We start from the raw sequence: 22,145 nt of genomic DNA, 5'->3' as shown, positions 1-22,145 counted from the left end.
TTATTTCCACAAGGCCCTAAATTAAACCGTGCCTGTAAGAGTGTGAGTTTCAACCTTCACAAAAGGATTACTGCTGCTGTTTCCCAGTGGATGGCTATGACAAATGCTAAAGGAGTATGTGGCCTCGCTTGTAAGCAGAAGATATATGATTTCTCTTCAAAATACCAGTGCATGCCTTTAAAAGATGCACTTGTTAGGATAAAGGGAGTGGATGTTTCTCCAATTCCTTAAGAACAGTGGAACTGGCACTCCTTTATCAGTGAGCAGAACGAATTTTTATTTAATTTTTCTTTTCTGATATTAAAATTCCTTTAACGTTAAAATACGGAATTAAATGTAATCTCATTTCAACAATGACATGTTAAATACTTGCTACCTAAAGACCAGATATATCTCCAGTTCTTAAACAATGTTGCAGAATACAAAGGGTGACACAAAAAGATAGTTCTGATCAAATTGAGCAGAGCTGAAGGCTAATAAGAGCATATTTTTTCATTTTTTGTTAATTGTTTTTATAAGAGCTTTTCTTTTTTTATTGGCTATTTTCTTTTAAATTTTTTATATTGGATATTTTCTTTATTTACATTTCAAATGTTATCTCTTTTCTTAGTCACCTCCCCCTGAAAACCCCCATCTCCTCTTCCCTCACCCTGCTTACCAACCCACCCACTCCTGCTTCCTGGCCCTAGCTTTATCCTATATTGGGGCGTAGAACCTTCACAGAACCAAGGACCGTTCCTCCCACTGATGACCAACAAGCCCTTTCCACTTGTCATTTGTTGATCATAAGGCATAAGTCATTGGTGTTCTGTTCAGGAACTTTTCCCTTGTGCCCATGTTTTTGAGGTTCTTCCCCAATTACTTTTCTATTAGTTTCATTGTATGTGGTTTTATGTGGAGGTCATTGATCCACTTGGACTTGAGCTTTGTACAAGGAGATAAGTACAGTTCAATTTGCATTCTTCTACATGCTGACCACCAGTTGAAACAGCACTATTTGTTGAAAATGCTCTCTTTTTCCCCCACTGCATAGCTTTGATAAAGATCAAGTAACCATAATTGTGTAGGTTCATTTCTTTGTCTTCAAGCTCAGTAATGCATCTTGAGGTCAGGGATGGTGATTCTTCCAGAAGTTCTTTATTGTTGAGATTGGTTTTCCTATCCTGGATTTTTGGTTATTCCAAATGAATTTGCAAGTTGCTCTTTCTAACTCTAAGAAGAATTGAGAAGGGATTTTGATGGAGACTGCATTGACTCTGTATATTGCTTTCGGCAAGAGGGCCATTTTTTCTATATTATTCCTGCCAATCCATGAAGATGAGAGATAGTTCCATCTTCTGAGATCTTGGATTTCTTTCTTCAGAGACTTGAAGTTCTTGTCTTACAGATCTTTCACTTGCTTAGTTAGAGTCACACCAAGGCATTTATGTTGTGACTTTTGTGAAGATTATTATTTCCCTAATATCTTTCTCAGCCTGTTCATCCTTTGAGTAGAGTAAAGATACTGATTTGTTGAAGTTAATTTTATATCCAGCCAGTTTGCTGAAGTTTTTTTTTTTTTTTTTTTTTTTTAAATCAGCTTTAGGAGGTCTCTGGTGGGATTTGTGGCGTCACTTAAATATACTATCATATCATCTGCAAATAGTGACACTTTTACTTCCTCCTTTCCAATTTGTATCCCTTTGACCTCCTTTTGTTGTCGAATGGCTCTAGCTAGGAATCCAAGTGCTATTTTGAACAGGTAGAGAGATAATGGACATCCTTGTCCAGTCCCTGATTTTAGTGAGATTGCTTCAGATTTCTCTCCATTTAGTTTGATGTTAGCTACTGGTTTGCTGTATATTGCTTTTACTATGTTTAGGAATGGGCCTTGAATTCCTTATTTTTCTAAGACTTTTATCATGAAGGAGTATCAGATTTTGCCAAATGCTTTCTCAGCATTTAATGAAATCATGTAGGTTTTTTCCTTGAGTTTGTTGTTTCTCAGTGGATTATATTGTTGGCTTTCCATATATTGAAACATCCCTGCATCCCTGAGATGAAGCCTACCTGATCATAATGGATAATTGTTTTGATGTGCTCTAGCATTCAGTTTGTGAGAATTTTATTGAGTATTTTTGCATCAATATCCATAAGGGAAAGTAGTCTGAAGTTCTCTTTCTTTGTGTTTCCTCTTTAAGGGCTGCTACCTGTTTACCTGTGTTCTCCTGTTTTTCTTTAAGGGAGTTATTTATGTCCTTCTTAAAGATCTCTTTCACCTTCCTGAGATGTGATTTTAACTATGAATTTTGTTTTTTTCTGGTGTGATGGAGTATCCAGGACTTGCTGTAGTGGGAGATATAGGTTCTGATGATGTCAAGTAGCCTTCGGTTCTGTTGCTTATATTTTTGTGCTTGACTCTCCCATCTGGTTATTTCTAGTGTTATCTGCTCTTGCTTTCTCTTATTTCAGAAAAAAAAAATACTTGTCCGTTCTGTTATCTTGGTTGTGTCATAACTCCTCAGAGTCCAGCAAAAGTCCAGAGTCCAGAGTCCAGAGTCAGTGATCCTGAGATGCTGGGTGTGTCAGAGCTCCTGGGAGTCAAGATTTCTCTGGATGTTGCAGAGGTGGGTGCAGAGCCAGATCCCTGGGTTTGCTCCAGGCACAGGTGCAAGTTGGAAGGAACCTGTGCCTCTGGTTTGGTGCGGTTTTGTGTTTCCCTGGTTCCTGTGGGGGTCCCAGTTATAGTGTGTGTTGGGAAAGATGTGTCCTCAGTTGTGATTCTGAGTGTATCACAGCTCCAGTGCTCCTGGGTATGTCTGATCTCATGGGATTTGAGCTTTCTTTGTGATCCTGTGATCCTGTGATTCTGGGCATTTCAGAGTACCTGGGAGTTGTGCTCCATCAGGGTGTTTTAAGAATGAGTGCAGAACCAGCACACCAGGTCTGTTCCAGGTGCAGGTGCAGACTGGAAGGAACCTATGCCACTGGCAGCGTGGGGGTGTAGGGGTTCCTGTATCCCTGTATCCCAGGGGACCTAGTTACTCTGGGTGGTGGTGCAGATGTTGTGGCCTCCTCACCTGTGATCCTGGGTTTGTTAGAGCACCTTAGTTGATTGATATCTAGGCTGTTTCTAACTTTTGGTTATTATGAATTAAGCAGCTATGAAAATAGGTAAGCAAATATCTCTGTAGTAAGATGTAGAGTCTCTTAGGTATATTCCTACACATAGTATATCTGAATATTGTATATCTATTTTGAGATTTTTGAGGAGCCTCCACAATGAATTGCATAGTAATTGTACAAGTCTGAACTCTACCAAAAATAATAGTCCTTCTTTTTCCCCATTTCTTCACAACCATCTTCATGCACTAAGAGAATAGATTAGAAAAAAAAAATTCCTTCTCCCAAGAAAAACATGATTAGAAATACATTATGGAAATGTTTGAGAGAGAGAGAGAGAGAGAGAGAGAGAGAGAGAGAGAGAGAGAGAGAGAGACAGAGAGAGAGACAGAGAGAGACAGAGAGAGACAGAGACAGAGAGCAAATAATCTATTTTCTGCTATCTCTGAGAAATGTGCCTTCCATCATTGACAACACTACTGTAACAAGATTAGAAATAGTATTCCAAGCCTGTGGAAACAAGAAATAAGCAGGCATAATTATTTTAATTTCTGACAAATCAGACCTCATGTAAAAGCTAATTTGAAGAAATAGTGAAGGACACTACATGCTCACTAAAGGAAAATTATTCCAAAAAGTTACTCTAATTCTAAACATTCATACACCAAATACCTGGCCATCCACATAACATCATAAAAGAAAAAAATTACTGCATCTAAAATCACATATTAACATTAGCACAGTGACGGAGAGTGACCTTAATACTTTAGTTGTGCCAATAAGGATATCATGCAGAGAAAACTAAACAGAAGAACTCTGGAGTAAAATAACATCACATCTTTAATTGACCTTGTTATAGCTCTACTATATTTTAGATATCCAAAGAGATATAAAAATAAAGTATGCTGTTAATTTAGTAATGTTTTCTCCAATGATTAAATTATATAAAACCAAAGCTTATCAGTAAAATAAATATTGTGCTTAAATTTACAAGGTTGTCACAGAATGTGGGTCACTTCTGGAGACACCATGATAATTGTGTATTATACAAATTAGTTATCATCAAAACTGGACACACCTGAGAATGAAAGTGCTCTTAATAATTCAAATGGTCCCAGAAAACAGAACATGTACTTCGATTGCAGAAATTATATCTGACTATTTTTTTCTGAAATTACTTTTTTGAGTCTATAGTTAAGAGCTATGAAAGAATTGCCAAAATTGCTTTTATATGAAATAATTAAAGTTACTTAAATAAGAAATAATAAACATAAACAAAAATTTTAAATATAGTTGTAATTTATAGATCAAGTTATGCATGTATATACATGAGGTATAACGAGAGCTTTTAATATATGCATATGATGTAGTATAATTAGATCCAGACAATTCACATATTCTTCATCTTATTCAACTATCATTTTAAGGTGAGCCATTTGAGATCTAATCCATTATTATATTTGCTATACATATCACATATTGTTGAAGTGTTGCTACTCTACTGTATAATAATGGTGTCTTAACACAGAAATAGAAAACAATAAGTTTTATATATATGATGGAAAGTGTTTAATCTTGAAAAGATTAAGTACTGCCATTTGTAAAACATGGATGAATTAGACGTTTATAGATTTTGGACTGGGAATAACTGCAAAAGATAATAAACAAACAGAAGGATACAGGAATAAGTCTTCTCTAAATAATTTCATGAGGATAACTTTTTAATATTAAACCCAAAAAACTTAATACACTCTTTAGTCCACTCCTGTCCTCTGTGTTCTCTTTCTAAGAAGTCTCCTGAGTACTAAATATAAAAAAGTATACAAGAAAGATACAATAGTTTTCTTGAAGAATCTACTAGGAAGGATGATTCAGGCCAAGAAAATTTTATATTATAACACATGTGGTGGCATGTACATATTCATAATCAGAAAAGAAGCACAAGGAAGCGATTAAACACAGAGGCACATCTAAATAGAGAATCCAAGATTAATGTGATTTACTTATACATAAAAAACTAGAATATGATTATGCCGTGTAGGCAAAGGGAAGAATCTGAGCACCGCGTGCATAGGGTGTGAGGAAACAAAGAGGATGATATGAAAAGGAGTAAGTGATTTGGAAATAACGTGGTTTGACTTTCAAGTGGATGTCACCAACTTCAGTTTCAGTTATATTTCTTAATAATGGCTGTCTTTACTCCAATATTTTCTTAAACAAAATTATTACTCAATATTATTCTCTTTCAATTTTCTCCGTCTAGCCAGGTGCTCTCTTAGCACTTAAAAATGGCCTTGAGACTTTCAAAGTATTTCAACTGTGCGTTGGTGCAAGATTGCCATGGTGATTATTTCTACAATTTTAGCCATGACTCCTCTAATTCATCAAACTTATTTTCTAAATCCCAGTGAAATATTCTCTGCTGTTTTTGTCAGTAGCTGGTTTTACTGCAAGCGTGCTGCTCTAATTGCATGGATTCCTCTTTGCTGTTTCTCTTATTGAGGATAAATTCAACTGATGAGTTCAAGGCCCCAGAAGTTTTAAAGTCGCCATTAATTTAATGTCACTCACTCTTCATTTATTAGTAGTTCTAATTTCTCACCAATCCTGAAATATTTGGAGAAGCTGACCTATTCAACTGATCCCAGTTGCAAGCATTAATTAATCTAGCTCTCTGGCTGCCCTTATGCCTCACTGACAGCTGTAATGTTGAAACAATCTTTATTGGATAGTTTTTATTTTAATCTCTTTCACTTACATGATCTTCTGACATAAAATTGGAAAGAGCCCTGTAGAATAGTAGTATTTACACACTTATGAATTTAAATGTTAAAGATTTCATATTTTCTAGATTGTTTTAAATAAAACTTTATTTCTTGAGTAGAAATGGACATTATAGTAGATGTCAGACAGAATATCCAATCTTCAAATAAAATTTTGCTAGATTTTGAGCCTTACATAGAGGTTTTAATCCTGCTACTACTCCATGTCTCAGTCCAGGAACACAGTAGATATTTAGGAAATATTCTGTTTTGTAAATGCAAACAAAAATTATTTTAAAAGATACTTTGGTTAGTTCATATTGTTATTATTCCTCCTATAGGGTTGCAGACACCTTCAGCTCCTTGGGTACTTTCTCTAGCTCCTCCATTGGGGACCCTGTGTTCCATCAAATAGATGAATGTGAGCATCCACTTCTGTATTTGCCAGGCACTCGCCCTTGGTCTTGGGAAGATTATATGCCCCAGGGCCAGGAAGCGGGAGTGGGTGAGTTGGGGAGCATGCAAGGGGGAGGGTATAGAGAATTTTGAAATAGCATTTGAAATATAAATGAAGAAAATATCTAATAGAAAAGATATTTTGGGAGCTTATATCTCAAAGAAATGTATCATGACATTCTTATAAAATTTTGCCTATTGATCTTTTTCAAGTTGTACTATCAATCTTTGAAAAAGTAGGTATGTATCAATTTTGATGAGTATCTTTCCCTGTGAGATTTTAAGGCAGAGTTGGAGTGTGGATGCTGTTCATTTTTCTAACTGGTTTAGCAAATTAAGAAAACTTGAACTTCACTCTGATGGATTCTGAAGTTATTCAACTAATGTTTTCTCTTTCTTTTGCTTTTATAAAATATGTAAATGAACTCTAGAGAATTAATTGAAGATCTATGTTCTCTAGCAATCAAGGAGTTCTGATAATGTAATATTTTATTTTAAAACCTTTGAGAGTAATATGATAATATTGAATCTTGGGCTTAGAATCAACTTGCAAAATTATGTGTGTGTGTGTGTGTGTGTGTGTGTGTGTGTGTGTATGTGTGTGTGTATGTGTGTGTGTGTGTATTCATTATTAATAAAGAATTAATCCTCTTTGTGGCCCACATGAATCTGAATAATTTACCTAAGATAACTACTATTAAGCCAGTGAGCATGCTGGCTGTGTTATAAATATTAAAAGACAATGTAAAAGTAATTAATAAGTTAATTCAATGATGCATTTCCTAAAAAACAAAAATAGGAAAGTAACTTTATTTGGGAAACATGTACACAGTGAGGCACTACCTAATCTCCAAAAATAATACATGCATAATCATGTTTTCATTGAACTTGAAAGATATTCAATGATGAATAAATGAAGTAGATAGTCACTTGTGTTTTAGTTTATTTTTCAGTTGCTGTGAAGAAACACTTTGAGGTAGAAAATCAAACGGGGTTTAACTGAGAATCCAAGGAGGAGTGCTATTTTCTGGTTTCCTCTTTGGCTCAGACTCAGCTAGGTTCTTATGTAGCCTAGACCGACCTGCTTAGATTAGTATGGCCAACAGTAGCCTGGCCCTCCCACATTGACTATCAATCAAAACAATCTCTCACCCATGTGGCTACATGCTCCTAGCATCAAGGCAATTTTTTAATTGACTATTTATCTTTCCAAGTGACTCATGATTGTGTAGAGATGACAGTAATCATAGACAGCAAACCTTGGTTAAGGATATTAGCAGAATTAATAGTTCAGATATAATTCCCATTTTATATTCTATTTGCTTAGTGCTCAGAAATGATTTTGAACCTTGGTGGTGCTGGTGCAAGCCTTTAATCTCAGCACTTGTGAGACATAGATAGGTGGATCTCTGAGTGTGTGGCAAGCCTGGTTTGCAGAGTGAGCTCCAGCACAGCCAGGGCTACACAGAGAAACTCTGTGACAAAAACCAAAACCAAAACAAAACAATAAACAACCAAACACTGAATGAGGTGAATGAGGGTTTGTGCTGGCATTCTTGATAAACAGAGTTCATTCCTCAGGAGCCAACTGGGAAAAGGCAAGAGACAGCACTCCTGCATCTTCTGACACCCCTTCTTCAAGCAGTAGGCATCTGTAACCAGGTAGATGTATAAGTGCCTGGGCATAAATCCAAGTCAGTCTGTTTAATGTCACTTGTTTGTATATGTTCAGGGCTGGCCATTTCCTTTGGTGGAAGACTGCCTTGCTCACATATTCCTTTCCTAAATTACTACATTGCCCAAGTACATTTTATATACTGTCCTTATACTTCCAGATAAATGGAGTTCTCACCCCTTATCAAGGAAACTTGCCTTTGCAACAGATGAAGACTGTTACGAAAGCCACAACCATTGTAGAGCCCAGTCCCAGAGAATATTATTAGAATATAATGTTTTAAATTTCATTGAATTTCTTCTCTTTTTCTTGAATCTAAGGTTTAAGGACCCATATCAAAGAGCAATAGAAAAGATTGCAAGAGCTAGAGGATGAGAGAACTTGTGTGTCCTAAGAATGTCAGAAGCTACACCCACAAAGTCTTACCAACATTGACAGTTTTCAAAGTATAACAAACACCCCTTTCAAAATCTTTCACTTGATAAGAATTTTTGATGTATTTTGTTTTAGGATGGCTCCTAATAGGGCTGCCAATGTGACTCAACATTAAATAGTTCTTGTTTTACTGGTCTTTTTTTTGTGTATCATATTTTGTGTTTATATGTGTATTGGACTATTGCATCCCACTCGACCGGCAAGAAAGACGCAACAAACCGGAATCTTCCGCGGCAAAAGCTTTATTGCTTACTTCTTCAGGAAGACCCTGAACCGGAGAAAATGGCGCAGCTTATATAGCCCGCAGCGTGACGTTTCAGCACCTGATATGGCGTGACAGCTCCTGATACGTTGCTCGCCCATCACCCCACTATTACATCCCGAAAATGGGAGTGACTAGGAGTGATTTCACTCTCGCTACTGTGTACAAGGCTTGTTTACTAGTTAGGTACAGCGGAGGCCAGCGCCATCTTATAATGGCGATTGCTTGCGGCATGGCTCTCTACATTGGACTTTTTCTATGTGTGTGTTTTGTGTTCTTTCTTTCATTATTTCTTTTTCTTTTTTCACTTTTTGTTTGTTTCTAAAGAGATAGAGGAAGAAGTTAGAGAGTTGGGTGAGTGACTGGGGCAGAGGGTAGGATCTGAGAAATGTTGCGGAGAGAAAACTGATTAAATATATCTTATAAAATTATTTTTAATAAAAATATATATGAAAGAAAATGGTCCTTGCTGCTCTTGCAAGGTCCTTAGTTCAGCTTCTCCCATCCATAGCAGTCAGTTCATATCTGTTTCCAGCGCCAAGAGATCTGATGGTCTCTTCTGGCATCTACAGACACCTTCACATGTTTGTATATACCCAAACTACATCTATACCAGAACAGATAAAAATTCAATTGTCATCTACTGAACAGGAAGTTTTTCTCTTAATTCATGGCTTCAGGTCGGATCTCTTCAGACAGATACAATATATAATGGAGTATTTCTTTTAATAGAGGACCTGCTTTGATGAGGAGCTGTAGAAACCCAGGAAAAACAAGCAAATATTCAGAAAACAAAACAAGCAAAAACAAAGCAGACAAGGAAGCATGCTATGTGATATAAAAGAAGAGTGTTTGTGAAAACTATTGCTGTAATTAACAGCAACAAAGGGAAGAGTTACCTGAGTCAGGAAACAAGGAGCACTTGTGTAGTTTTTTCCGCATCGTTTTGAAAAAAAAAATTGTGACTAACAGTTGAATAAAAATTATGTATTTTTAAAAATTTGAACAATGGTTGAGGGGTTTCAAACACATTTAGTGTTATAGGCTTATAAAAGTGATTAACTATTAGAACCTTCCTATCTACCTGCAGTTTGAAATGGTTATTAGATAATAAATTAGGGTAGATGACTATCTGACACTGTCATATTATTTTCATTAAGATTCATAATGACTGACCTTACTGGTTATATTCATGTATTACTTCTATGTAAACAAACTAATTTTAGCTTCATATAGCATTACATTATATATATATATATATATATATGTGTGTTGGAATATTCATAAATATTTGCCTCCTATAACTTATCTTTAAATGCTTAATATTTGATCAGGATATGGCTAGTCTGTAATTGAAATAAATATTACAAAATGATTTGATAATTTCTAACTTTCGATTTTATTTGAGCTTTACCAAAATACTATTGCTTCTTCATCTGTCTTAAGAGGTATGCTTGTTGAAATACCATTGTAATGACTAGAATAAGACAATTGATTGACTTTGTGGTTAGAAATCTCAGTTTAGGAAAATTCATTTTAACTTATGGTAACCTTTTAATCCAGTAAGAAACTGTCAATTAGTGCTTATTTGAAGGAGTGTGACCTTCTCCTATGGCAAACGGAAAACTTAATTGACCTGAAATAACGCACTGATATGTATTTGTTTACTTTAGGGAAAAAGTAACCAACACAGATATTTATTCGTCCTAAAAATGTTAACTTTGTTAATAACAAGGTCATATGGAAGGAGCTTCACTGAGTAAATATCTAGAAACAATGTCAAGAAACAAGCAAACTGATAACTGGTGTCTCAACAGGAGCCTTTGTTCTGAATTCCCATAATATAAAAGGAATGTGAAAAATTAACCAAAAGACTGAAAAGTAGAAACCTAAGGGTTCTTTGGAAAGTTTGTTGGATGCTGTTGGCTGGGGCAAATGAGGAAAGGAACATTTTGTTAAAGTGGACACAGTTGTGAAAGGCTTGAACAGACTCATGAAGGAACGTTTGCTGAAACAGATCAAGAAGAGAGGATGTTCTGCTAAAGCAAGCATGGGAAAGGACACATGATGAAAGATTATTTGTTAATGGCATGCATGTATAGGTCTGCCTTACATTGCCTAGTTGAGCAGCATTTTGTGCAGATGCCATAGAAACACATGAAAAAAATAAATAAATAAATTGTGGTGGAGTGCTGCAGTTTGTTGCCACTTCAGATGACTCAGGTTTATTGGATGCACTTGCTGTGGCAAGAGTGAGGCAAGGCACATGGAGTACAAGTGATGCCTGGAAGGTATAAACAGGACTCCACAGACTAAAGGAGACAGCTTGACTTGCTGGTATAGCTAGCTGTGCAATGTTTGTGGTTCTCATGTCTTTGCTGATCCTTGCTTCCCTGAGAGAGGCACAGACAAGAACTTCTGGTGTCCCTCTGGGTCCCTCTTGCTGTCTCTGCTAGGTCTTGTCACTGCTGTTGCTAACCAGACTCTAAGGAATTGAACTACTGGTAAATCCTTGAGGTGTTTACAAGTGGAACAAGTTGTCCCTGCTCGCTAATCTGTGAACTGAACTGAACTGCTGATTTTCAGACAACACAGACAAGAGTTGCTTGCAAGAAACTTTCTAAACATGTCTACATTCCCTGTATCCTTTCTTTTCCAATATCTCTGGTGGGTAGTTAAAGCATTTAAGAACCATCATTAAAAACAAGGTTTGAAAAAAATTAAAGGGACTAGACTGCCATGTTGATAGTGATCTGAGTTCCATTTAAAGTTTCTGGGCTTTTCTGCTTTAGGTATATGTTTCCAAAGAAAGAATTATAAGATTTTTAAAAATCAACTAACAATTACAATGGAATCCAACACTTGCTTTATATGAAAAGTGGTTCAACCTAATATCTTAGAACTTGTAATTGATAGTCCTGAGGCTAATTATATTTGATGTTAATTCCCTCTCCTGTGAGGGGTTGTGAACAAGGAATGAGTCAGCACTCAGGTGATTTCCTGTAAACCTGCTTCCCACCTTAATTTGTAAAATAAAGGAGAGCTCATGATTGGGCAGATAAAGGGAATGTGGGGCAGAAAGTAGAGAAAGGAAGGAGAAAATGGGAGAGAGAAGGGACACAGAGAAGGAGGAAGAAGAAAAACAGAACAGAAGCACATGGCCTGGAAAAAAACCACAAGTTATATGGCTTTCATAGAAGTGGAAGATGGCAATGTAGTGGTAGATTTGCCCAATCCAGGCACGCAGCTGTATTCATATTAACTGAGTTGTGTTTTTACTGCTGGGGCTTATTTGGATTGGAGATTTACCACAAGAACTAATATTTTAAATGTTATTAAGAGAAAACTTTATGATTATTTGGTTCATAGGCATTACTGGGTTATCACAGAGTAGCTTGTATTGATTTATGTTTAGTAGCCATTCATAATGTTCTTAAAATCAGTTGACTACAATCATTCTCATTTTACTTGCATGCAAATATTCTCAATTCTTCTTTTTTTCTTTCTTCTTTCTTCCTCCTTCATTCACTTCCTTGAGTCCTTTTCTTCAACTTCAATAGATTTATATCATAGAGTTAGACACTCTATCTCTTAGGTACCAGGCAGCAAGGTGTAGATGCAGAAAACCACAGGTATGCATTTAGATAAAAATTCTTTTTTGGACATTGGGCAGTTTTCCCCCAGATAGACAACAGTAATGTAATGTCTTCCTTAATCATGTTTTGAAAATATAGAAATCAAGTCACTCATGGAAGATATGGATACTATATCTTTTCAGGTACAAAACATAGACATGTGTGTTTCTCTTTGGAGTAATTGTGTGAATCTGATATCAGTATAAGCACTTAAAATCTCTTTATAATCTATTTGGGAATGTTTGGTGTCCCAAAACACCCAACGCTCTTCTTGGATATTGGCACCAGCTTTTCCATGACATCCACACATTGCTCTAACAATTCGTCTTCCTGACTTTCTCATGTTGCCTCATTGGTGTTTATCTGCCTTATATTTTGTTTGTTACTATGGCTTCTGCCTGCAGATAATTTTATATTAAGAACTGTATCTCTTAGACTTCAGAGAAAGATTTCTGACTCGGCATCAAATAGTCTTTTCTGTTCCTTTCTCTTGAATCCAAAAGTTAAATGAACCTAGAGAAAACTCTTTTTTTTTTCTTTAATATTTTTACTACATATTTTTCTCATTTACATTTCCAATGTTACCCCAAAAGTCTCCCATACCCTCCCCTCACTCCCCTAACCACCCACTCCCACTTCTTGGCCCTGGCGTTGCCCTGTACTGAAGCATCTAAAGTTTGCAAGACCAATGGGCCTCTCTTTCCAACGATGACCTAGTTGGCCATCTTCTGATACATATGCAGCTAGGGACACGAGCTCTGGGGGGTACTGGTTAGTTCATATTGTTGTTCCACCTATAGAGTTGCAGATATCTTTAGCTCCTTGGGTACTTTCTCTAGCTCCTCTATTGGGGGCCCTGTGATCCATCCAATACCTGACTGTAAGCATCCACTTCTGTGTTTGCTAGTCCCTGGCGTAGCCTCACAGGAGACAGCTATATCTGGGTCCATTCAGCAAAATCTTGCTAGTGTATGCAATGGTGTCAGCTATTGGAGGCTGATTATGGGATGGATCCCTGGGTATGGCAGTCTCTAGATGGTCCATGCTTTCGTCTCAGCTCCAAACTTTGTCTCTGCAACTCCTTCCATGGGTGTTTTGTTCCCAATTCTATGAAGGGGCAAAGTGTCCACACTTTGATCTTCATTCTTAGTGAGTTTCATGTGTTTAAAGGTGCTGTCTTTCCAAAGGTTTTTGAGAAATATCTCATAATAAGCATATTATATACTGAAAGTCTTAGATATTTTACTTGCTGACTGATAGGTATGATATTGCTAGCTTATAAGTTATAATTCTATAGTGAAGAGAATGTCAGTTTATACCAATTATAACTTACAAATAGATTGAGAAAATTTAATATTATTAAAATTCATCATATGAATTATAATATGATTTATGCTACATTAATAATTCTCACAAAGACATGTTAAGAGATTAAAAATAGAAAATGGAAGTAATTAAATTTAAAGCAAAATTAGGTGTATGTTTTAGAATATGATCCATCAAAAGGATGGGGATCATCTCCAATGTGAAATTTCCAAAACTGTTTTTGTGTTGTTTAAATCCAGACAGGACCATCAAACACAACAGCTATACTGATTAACTTATGTCTTCATCTGTCTGACTGTACTATTAGAATCATAACCTGCCCTAGGTCAGCCCCTCTGGAAACATTGTTTTCCTGGAGTCCCTACGTCTCAGGATCTCAGAACTTCAGGCGCGGAAGATTATCTCTCTCTTAAAATGCTAAAAATACAAAAATGATTTTACATGATACCTGTCATAACAAGACACTTACTACATTAAATTAAAGAAATATATTTTACCCATTGTTGTTTTCACTGAAGATAGAATTTAATTTTCTTCCAATACTTATTTTGGTTTTGTTAGTTAATGTTTCCGTTTTACAGAATAGTTTTGGTACATTTTGGGGGGGAAACTGAGTGGATATGTGATTTAAGGAAAGGGTCTTATGAAATTAGTCATTTAAAAACTACTCTGAAAGATAGATTCTATTTCTTTCATTCTCTAAGTCAATTTGAATACTCTATTACTAGGGAACTAAACATATTGTCTCAGAATACTATGCTGCTGTAGACTCTCTCTTTGTTACTTCCCAGTGTTTAATGACATGTGTATTCTGAGTACTAGAGTACTAAGATGTAATTAATTTTTGATAATAAAATATTTCCTATTTCTAGGAAAGCACATATTTTGAATGTCATTTGGTTTTATACTTGCTTAATTTACTATGAAAAATCCATAAAATTTATTTGTATATGTATTTGTATAATAATGCTGTGTGTACCGGTTTATGAGATTTTATATCATGTAGTTTTTACATTTAGGAAGCTAAGTATAAAGTGAAATTGCATGTATATATGCATATATATATATATATATATATACATATATATGCATATTTATATATGGCTTCACTATTTGGAGACACGGAGACACACACACACACACACACACTATGTAAAACCTTAGTCCACTTGTACTTGATTGGTTCACTGAAGAACTAATGTGGATAAGGCATTTTAAAATTCTTTTCCAATTCTAAACATGCAATTCCTTCAAAGCAAAACACTTCTCGAGAGCTAAGCAGTTTATACAGGTTCCATGAAAACACATTGCTTTCTCTGTCTCTCTCCATCTGCACTTCTGTGCTCCTTACTTTCCTGATAACATCTACCGGCCAGGCCAATGCAACTCTAGCTGTTGATTAACATGCAAGGTGGCCTTAGAAGAGTAAATAATGTTATTTGTGGCACATCCACAAACACGTGATTGTATGAGGATGCAACATTGTTCCATTATTGTTTGCAAAAGTAGATGAACCTGAAGACAGAAAAAGGTGTACAATATGGTTTCCAGGAAACTATTCTATTTTCCAGCATCCTCCTCTTCTCAGGATTATTCCTATCTTTTATTCTTAGAAGAATGCACCTGAAAGCAATGATTTCAAAATCTATATCCTGTATTCTGCTTACCTCAATTTAACTATTTAGCACTATTATAAAACGGTGTTCATCATTATCTTTAATTGTTGTCATATTTCATCATATACTTTTCAAATGAATAGTTTTACCCAGTAAAATACTCATTCGTTTTCAGCTGCATACAATTAGTTTTTCTGCTCCCAGGGAGTCTAGTCCATAAGTCCTCCTAACAGTGCTTCACTCCAGAACCACAGTGCCACCCACTGCCTTCAAGGCTGCTTTGATTTTCTCTGCCTCAGCTTTCGCGCCAAAGCTTTGATTTCCTGGGGCCAGGACTCTACCAGCTTCTTGGCCTGGACTAGGGTTATGCCACTGACATAGTTCATCTCCTTGACCAGCTTCACTTTGTCCACACACTTTGCTTCTGTCAGGAGGGTGGTGAAGTGTGTGCTTCGTTTATTTTTTTCTGTTTGGGGATGTCTTCCTCCTCGGCCACCTCAGGGACTGTGGCTGCAGCAGGAATGGTACCAGGCACCATGCCACCCATTGGCATAAGGCCGACACCCTAGATCTTCAATGTTTTCTTCAGGAGTTCCTTGAGGTCTGAGATCTCCAGGAGCGTAAGACTGGCAATGTCTTGGACCAGCGGCTGGATCTTGGGGAGCTATTCCTTCGGAGCATTATCTAGAGGTGCACTGGGGAGTGCTTCACTCCTTCAGTGGCTGCTGCTACTCAATTGCTGTGCTGCAAACACTGGGCAAGGCAGCGCACTGCATCCCTGAGTCCAAGCCACGGCCCCCGTAGACTAATCATTGTATAGCTAATACATAAAATCATGAGGTCTTAATAAAACAGCCTAGCAAACACTTAAGTGGATGCTCACAGTCAGCTATTGGATGGATCACAGGGTCCCCAATGGAGGAGCTAGAGAAAAATACCCAAGTTGCTAAAGGGACCTGCAACCCTATAGGTTGAACTAACCAGTACCCTGGAGCTCTTGACTCTAGCTGCATATGTATCAAAAGATGGCCCAGTTGGCCATCACTGGAAAGAGAGGCCCATTGGACTTGCAAACTTTATATGCCCCAGTACAGGGGAACGCCAGGACCAAAAAGTGGGAGTGGGTGTGTAGGGGAATTGGGGGGGTAGGGTATGGAGGACTTTTGGGATAACATTGGAAATGTAAATGAGGAAAATACCTAATTAAAAAAACAAAACAAAACAAAACAACAACAACAACAACAACAACAACAACAACAAAAAACCCAACAACCTTGGGTGCTATAACTTGCAGAGGACTGGAAGTCTGGTTATCCTTTGTGGTGAGGCAGTACTAAATATAGTGTAAATTTTTAAATATGCATTTTAGGAAAATTTGGTTTGTTTAGACATTTGAGTCTGAACTGAAAACTAGAGTAAACATTCTTTTTATGTATTTCACTATTATAAATAAACCTCCTGACAGCCTGTTAAAAATTTAGAAGAATAAAATTGGGGAGAGAATTAGTATCAGTATGGAGCAGGGACCATGGGAAGAAAGGAAGGCTTGCCCAGGAACAACCTCACCTCTTAACTGCCTACTCCTTTGCATTTCAGAGACCACCTCAAGCACTTAGGCCCTTTCAGATCAGTGACATCCTCATTGCTCTCCTTTCCCAGTGTGTCAGGAAATACTTCAATGTGAAAATGAGGAGGGTTTAAAAGCTCTCTTTTTGCAGTTGATAGAATCGAAAAGTTACTGGGAAATGAATTGTGTTTCACAGTAGAAGTAAGAAATACTGTCTGATGCATTGAGCTGGAAGAAATTTATATTTCTAGAGCTGCAGTAATGACCCATACAGAGGAAGAGTAATGGAAATTAGGTTACAACTTCTGGCTGGACATACATCTATCTTCTGTGAGAACAAACACACTTTCCTAGTGGTCACTGAAACTTCGGGCAATGCTATTTTGTTTGATGCTTCTGGGAGAATCACAGGAAACTTTGCAGCTAATGTTCCCTTTATAAAACTAAGACATTAGCAGTCGTTTTAATCCAGAGTCCAAGATCCTCCTCTCATTAGGAGTATTCCATATTCTTTCAGCAAATTGATTATTTTTATTTTATTTTATAATTCTTATGATGCCTTAAAGTCACCAAAACACATGTAGTGATTTCAACTTCTTCAGTTCCTGGTAGATGGGCTAAGATATATTTATCAAATTTGCAAAACTTGAAGAATAGGATAGTGTCAGATGCATGTGATATTTGTAAACATGGAGAGGGCATAGACACTTTGGTCAACATGTCCTCTCTCCAATCTTAAGTGACTTATTTCAAGGATTGGGGAAACATATCTTTCATATTGGCCTGTTTAACTTGAGGCAGGGCAGGAAAAGACAGTGCACATCGAAGTGCATTGCTCAATATGAGCATGCCTGCAGCCATGCGAGCTTGTGCATGTCTACATATACATAAAAGTACTTATTTTAAGGAGGCCATGAATTTGAAAGAGAGCAAGGGAGAGTATATGTGACAGTTTAGGAGAGAAAGGGGAGGGGGAAATTAGTGTAATTAGATTATATTCTCAAAACAATCAAGAAACAATGTTAAAAGGGACATGAAACAGAGAGGAGTTCTGAGAATGATCTGTGATGACTTTTGGGGAAGAGTGAGAGTTAAGTTTAGTTAAGATGAATTTTATAATAAACTGGAAATTAATAAAATATCATATTAAATATTCTCACTCATATTCTTATACTTGTACTCCAGGAAGATTTTGTGCAAGCCCCCCCAAAAAATAAATAAAATAAAATAAAAATAAAAAGATATCAAATGTTACCTCAAAGTGACATGTGTATTGTTTTTTACAATTGATTATTTTTATCAATTACATATGTGATAAAAGGTTATTTTAAAGATATTCATAACTTATACATTAGCTCATGAATGACTGCAGATTACTCCTTGTGTTTTTAGTAATGAGTACCTTTGAGATTAACAACACCAAGAGTTGTTGGCTGCTCCTCAATGGAGTTATCCAGAAACTAAGAGAAATTTGGCTACAAGAATGGTAAAAGTTCTTTACTACAATGAGAGGTCAATACTTCTTACTTAAACTGTTATTAATCTAGAGGAATATTCTAGTTTACTTTCCTATGGAGATAATGTATTCTTTGATTAGTTTGTGCATTTGTTGTCACAATAAGATGAGTATACTCTACTAATTATGTTTTATATCAGTGTTACTTACCCAGTCTAGGTAGTATTGTTTAGACAAGAGGAGTCTTCTTCTTACATATTTAACTATTTTAATGTATGGATTTTCACTTGCTGATGTCACCACTTGTGGCTTCCATTTGAATCTTTAAAGAAAAGAAACGTTTTTCTCCTAGAAAAAATAAGCTATGTAATAATGTACTCTTGTATGAGAAGAGGTTCTTTATGTGATGTTCACATGATGTTTAATGAATAGGATTTACCTTTTAAAACGATTATCTAAACATTTTGTTAAAGATAAGTATTTTTCATTTCTCTCTCTCTCTCTCTCTATATATATATATATATAACTAAATTTCTATACTTTTCAATGTTTTATGCTTTCAATGATGACTGTATGAAGTTTGAAGTAATGATATCAAGGGAAGATACATACATAGGAAGTATTTTCTTTTTTTTTAATTAGATATTTTCCTTGTTTACATTTCCAATGCTATCCCAAAAGTCCCCCATACCCACCCCCCTAATCCCCTACCCACCCAGTCCCACTTTTTGGCCCTGGCATTCCCCTGTACTGGGGCATATAAAGTTTGCAAGTCCAAAGGGCCTCTCTTTCCAGTGATGGCTGACTAGGCCATCTTTTGATACATATGCAGCTAGAGACAAGAGCTCCGGGGTACTGGTTAGTTCATATTGTTGTTCCACCTATAGGGTTGCAGTTCCCTTTAGCTCCTTGGGTACTTTCTCTAGCTCCTCCATTGGGGGCCGTGTGACCCATCCAATAGCTGACTGTGGCCATCCACTTCTGTGTTTGCTAGGCCCCGGCATAGTCTCACAAGAGACAGCTATATCCGGGTCCTTACAGCAAAATCTTGCTAGTGTATGCAATGGTGTCAGCGTTTGGAAGCTGATTATGGGATGGATCCCTGGATATGGCAATCACTAGATGGTCCATCCTTTTGTCACAGCTCCAAATTTTGTCTCTGTAACTCCTTCCATGGGTGTTTTGTTCCCATTTCTAGGAAGGGGCAAAGTGTCAGCAGATGCTGGCAAGGATGTGGAGAAAGAGGAACACTCCTCCATTGTTGGTGGGATTGCAAGCTTGCACAACCACTCTGGAAATCAGTCTGGCGGTTCCTCAGAAAATTGGACATAGTACTACCGGAGGATCCTGCAATCCCTCTCCTGGGCATATATCCAGAAGATGTTCCAACCAGTAAGAAGGACACATGCTCCACTATGTTCATAGCAGCCTTATTTATAATAGCCAGAAGCTGGAAAGAACCTAGATGCCCCTCAACAGAGGAATGGATACAGAAAATGTGGTACATTTACACAATGAAGTACTACTCAACTATTAAAAAGAATGAATTTATGAAATTCCTAGGCAAATGGATGGACCTGGAGGGCATCTTCCTGAGTGAGGTAACCCAATTACAAAGGAACTCACACAATATGTACTCACTGATAAGTGGATATTAGCCCAGAAACTTAGGATACACAAGATATAAGATACAATTTGCTAAATGCATGAAACTCAAGAAGAACGAAGACTATAGGAAGTATTTTCAATTGTGTGACTAGAAAACATTGAGAAAAACCCTATACAGATACAAACATGGATGGTTAGTACCAAAACTTGAGCTTCCCAACATTAAGGGGATGATATACTGATTGTGCATTCTATTTTTCTAATAGACAACATTGCATTTCTGCAATAATAATTCTGGATGGAAAATTTACATATTAGAAGCTGTGTTTAAGAAAGCAATATACATCTGTATTGTCAGGATCTGTCAGAGCCTCTCAGGAGACAGCTGTATCAGGCTCATGTCAGCAAGCCCTTAGCATCAGCAATAGTGTCTGGGTTTTGTGTCTGCATGTGATATTGATTCCCAGGTGGGGCAGTCTTTGGATGGCCTTTCCTTCAATCTCTGCTCCAGACTTTGTTCCTATATGTCCTTTAAACAGGAGCAATTCTGGGTTAAAATTTTGGAGATGGGTGGGTGGCCCCATCCCCCAACCCTCTGAATATGGTCTCATGAGGTTCTTCCTCCCCTTTGTAGGGAATTTCAGCTAATGTCATGCTTGCAGCCAACCACTGGACTGAGCACACGGACCCCAATGGAGGAGTTAGGGGAAGAACCTAACTCCTTCAGTTAGGACTGAAGGAGCTGAAGGGACCCTATTTGGCACCAGTGGAGCAGAGGCCCTTCATTCTGTGAAGATTTGATGCCCCAGTGTAGAGGAATGCTAGGGCAGTGAGGCAGGAGTGTGTAGGTGGGTGGGGAACACCCTCATAGAAGCAGGGTAAGGTGGGATGAGGTAGGGGTTTTTCAGAGGGGAAATCTAGAAAAGGGATAACATTTGAAATGTAAATAAATAAAATATCCAATTAAAAATAGAAAAAGAAAAAAAGAGGAAAGGAAGAAAGGAAGAAAGGAAGGAGGGAAGGAAGGAAGGAAGGAAGGAAGGAAGGAAGGAAGGAAGGAAGGAAGGAAGGAAGGAAGAGAGGGAGGGAGGAAGGAAGGAAAGAAGAAAGGAAGAAAGAAAGAAAGAAAGAATGAATGAATGAAAGGAAGGAAGGAAGGAAGAAGAAAAGGAATCTAATAGGCACTAGAGGCATTGCATGTGTGACTCCTATGTCACATGTGTATCAGTAGGTGGCAGAGAGGAGACAGACTTTGTCTATGCTCAGTGTTCTGACCTACCAACATCTGAATGGTTCCCTGACCTTCCCTGAACAAAGTAAGCTAAAGACAACCACCAGTATGGTACCAGGAGGCCCAGAGAAGGAGCTACCAAGCAGGCCGAGATGGACTCTTAGAAATGTGAGCAAGCTGGAGACTAGAAGAACACCACTATGGGCCCTGAGTGGGAGAGAGCCTAAAACGGATGATTCATCCTGGCAATGGTCACTCCGAGCAGTCAGGGGGAGGACCTAGCATGAGTCAAACACCAATCTGGTGCCATGGTATCAGGAGAGGGAGCTAGCCTGAGATGACCACAAATCCCATTCTCTGCAGGCCTTGGGGTGCAGATCATGCCCTGTGCCATAGTGCATAGACAGAGATGGCATAGCACACCAGAGAGCACGTCTGAAATGACCCCAGACACTCAGAGATCATAGGTACTACCAAGAGGAATAAGTAGCTTGTGATGAAATGGAAAAGAAAGAGAAACTGAAGGATGTTGGTACAATGAAGAGTGACAGAAGTAGAGACTTGAGGAAATGAAGAACAGGCAGATATGAGTAGCCTGGTGATGTCACCTGGGTCCATGGTAGGTGCTGTGCTGCCACTGGGAACCACATCTGGGTCCCTGGTCCTGCAGCAGCAGGGGCATGTTACTGTCCCAAACCAGCTGGACTTCTCTGGTTTGGAATGCCACCCAGAAACATGTTGATGTCTGCAGGCTGTGCAAAACAGAGCCCACCCTTCACCTGAGCATCCTGGGAGAGCTGGCCCTCAGGAGCATGATAGCAGAAGAGGTGACCCTACCACCTGTCTGCCCTAGGCTGACATGGGCAAGAGAGAGATTTTCACCACCTATCCCTTGTCACCTATGGCATTCAGGAGAGCAGACCTCCAAGTCAACAGAGTGGGAGAGCTGATCCTTTCTCTCACCTGATGAAGTGCTCTGGAGAGCAGGACTAGGACCTTGCTTGAGCAGCATAG

The 22,145-nt window shown here is 37.7% G+C and overlaps 1 non-coding gene and 1 pseudogene across 1 annotated transcript; one reads left to right on the top strand and one right to left on the bottom strand.

The window, feature by feature from the left end:
* On the bottom strand, positions 15,468-16,069 carry Gm2337 (predicted gene 2337; annotated as a pseudogene).
* Positions 21,078-21,205, top strand: Gm24792. The gene has a single exon (XR_003956100.1). It is a non-coding gene; the product is annotated as a small nucleolar RNA SNORA17 (small nucleolar RNA).
* The last annotated feature ends 940 nt before the right edge of the window (positions 21,206-22,145 follow it).

This window comes from Mus musculus, chromosome 5 (genome assembly GCF_000001635.26).
Source record: "Mus musculus strain C57BL/6J chromosome 5, GRCm38.p6 C57BL/6J".
NCBI lineage: Eukaryota > Metazoa > Chordata > Mammalia > Rodentia > Muridae > Mus > Mus musculus.
Note: the sequence above shows the minus strand (reverse complement) of the source record. Positions and strands in the feature narration are given on the sequence as shown.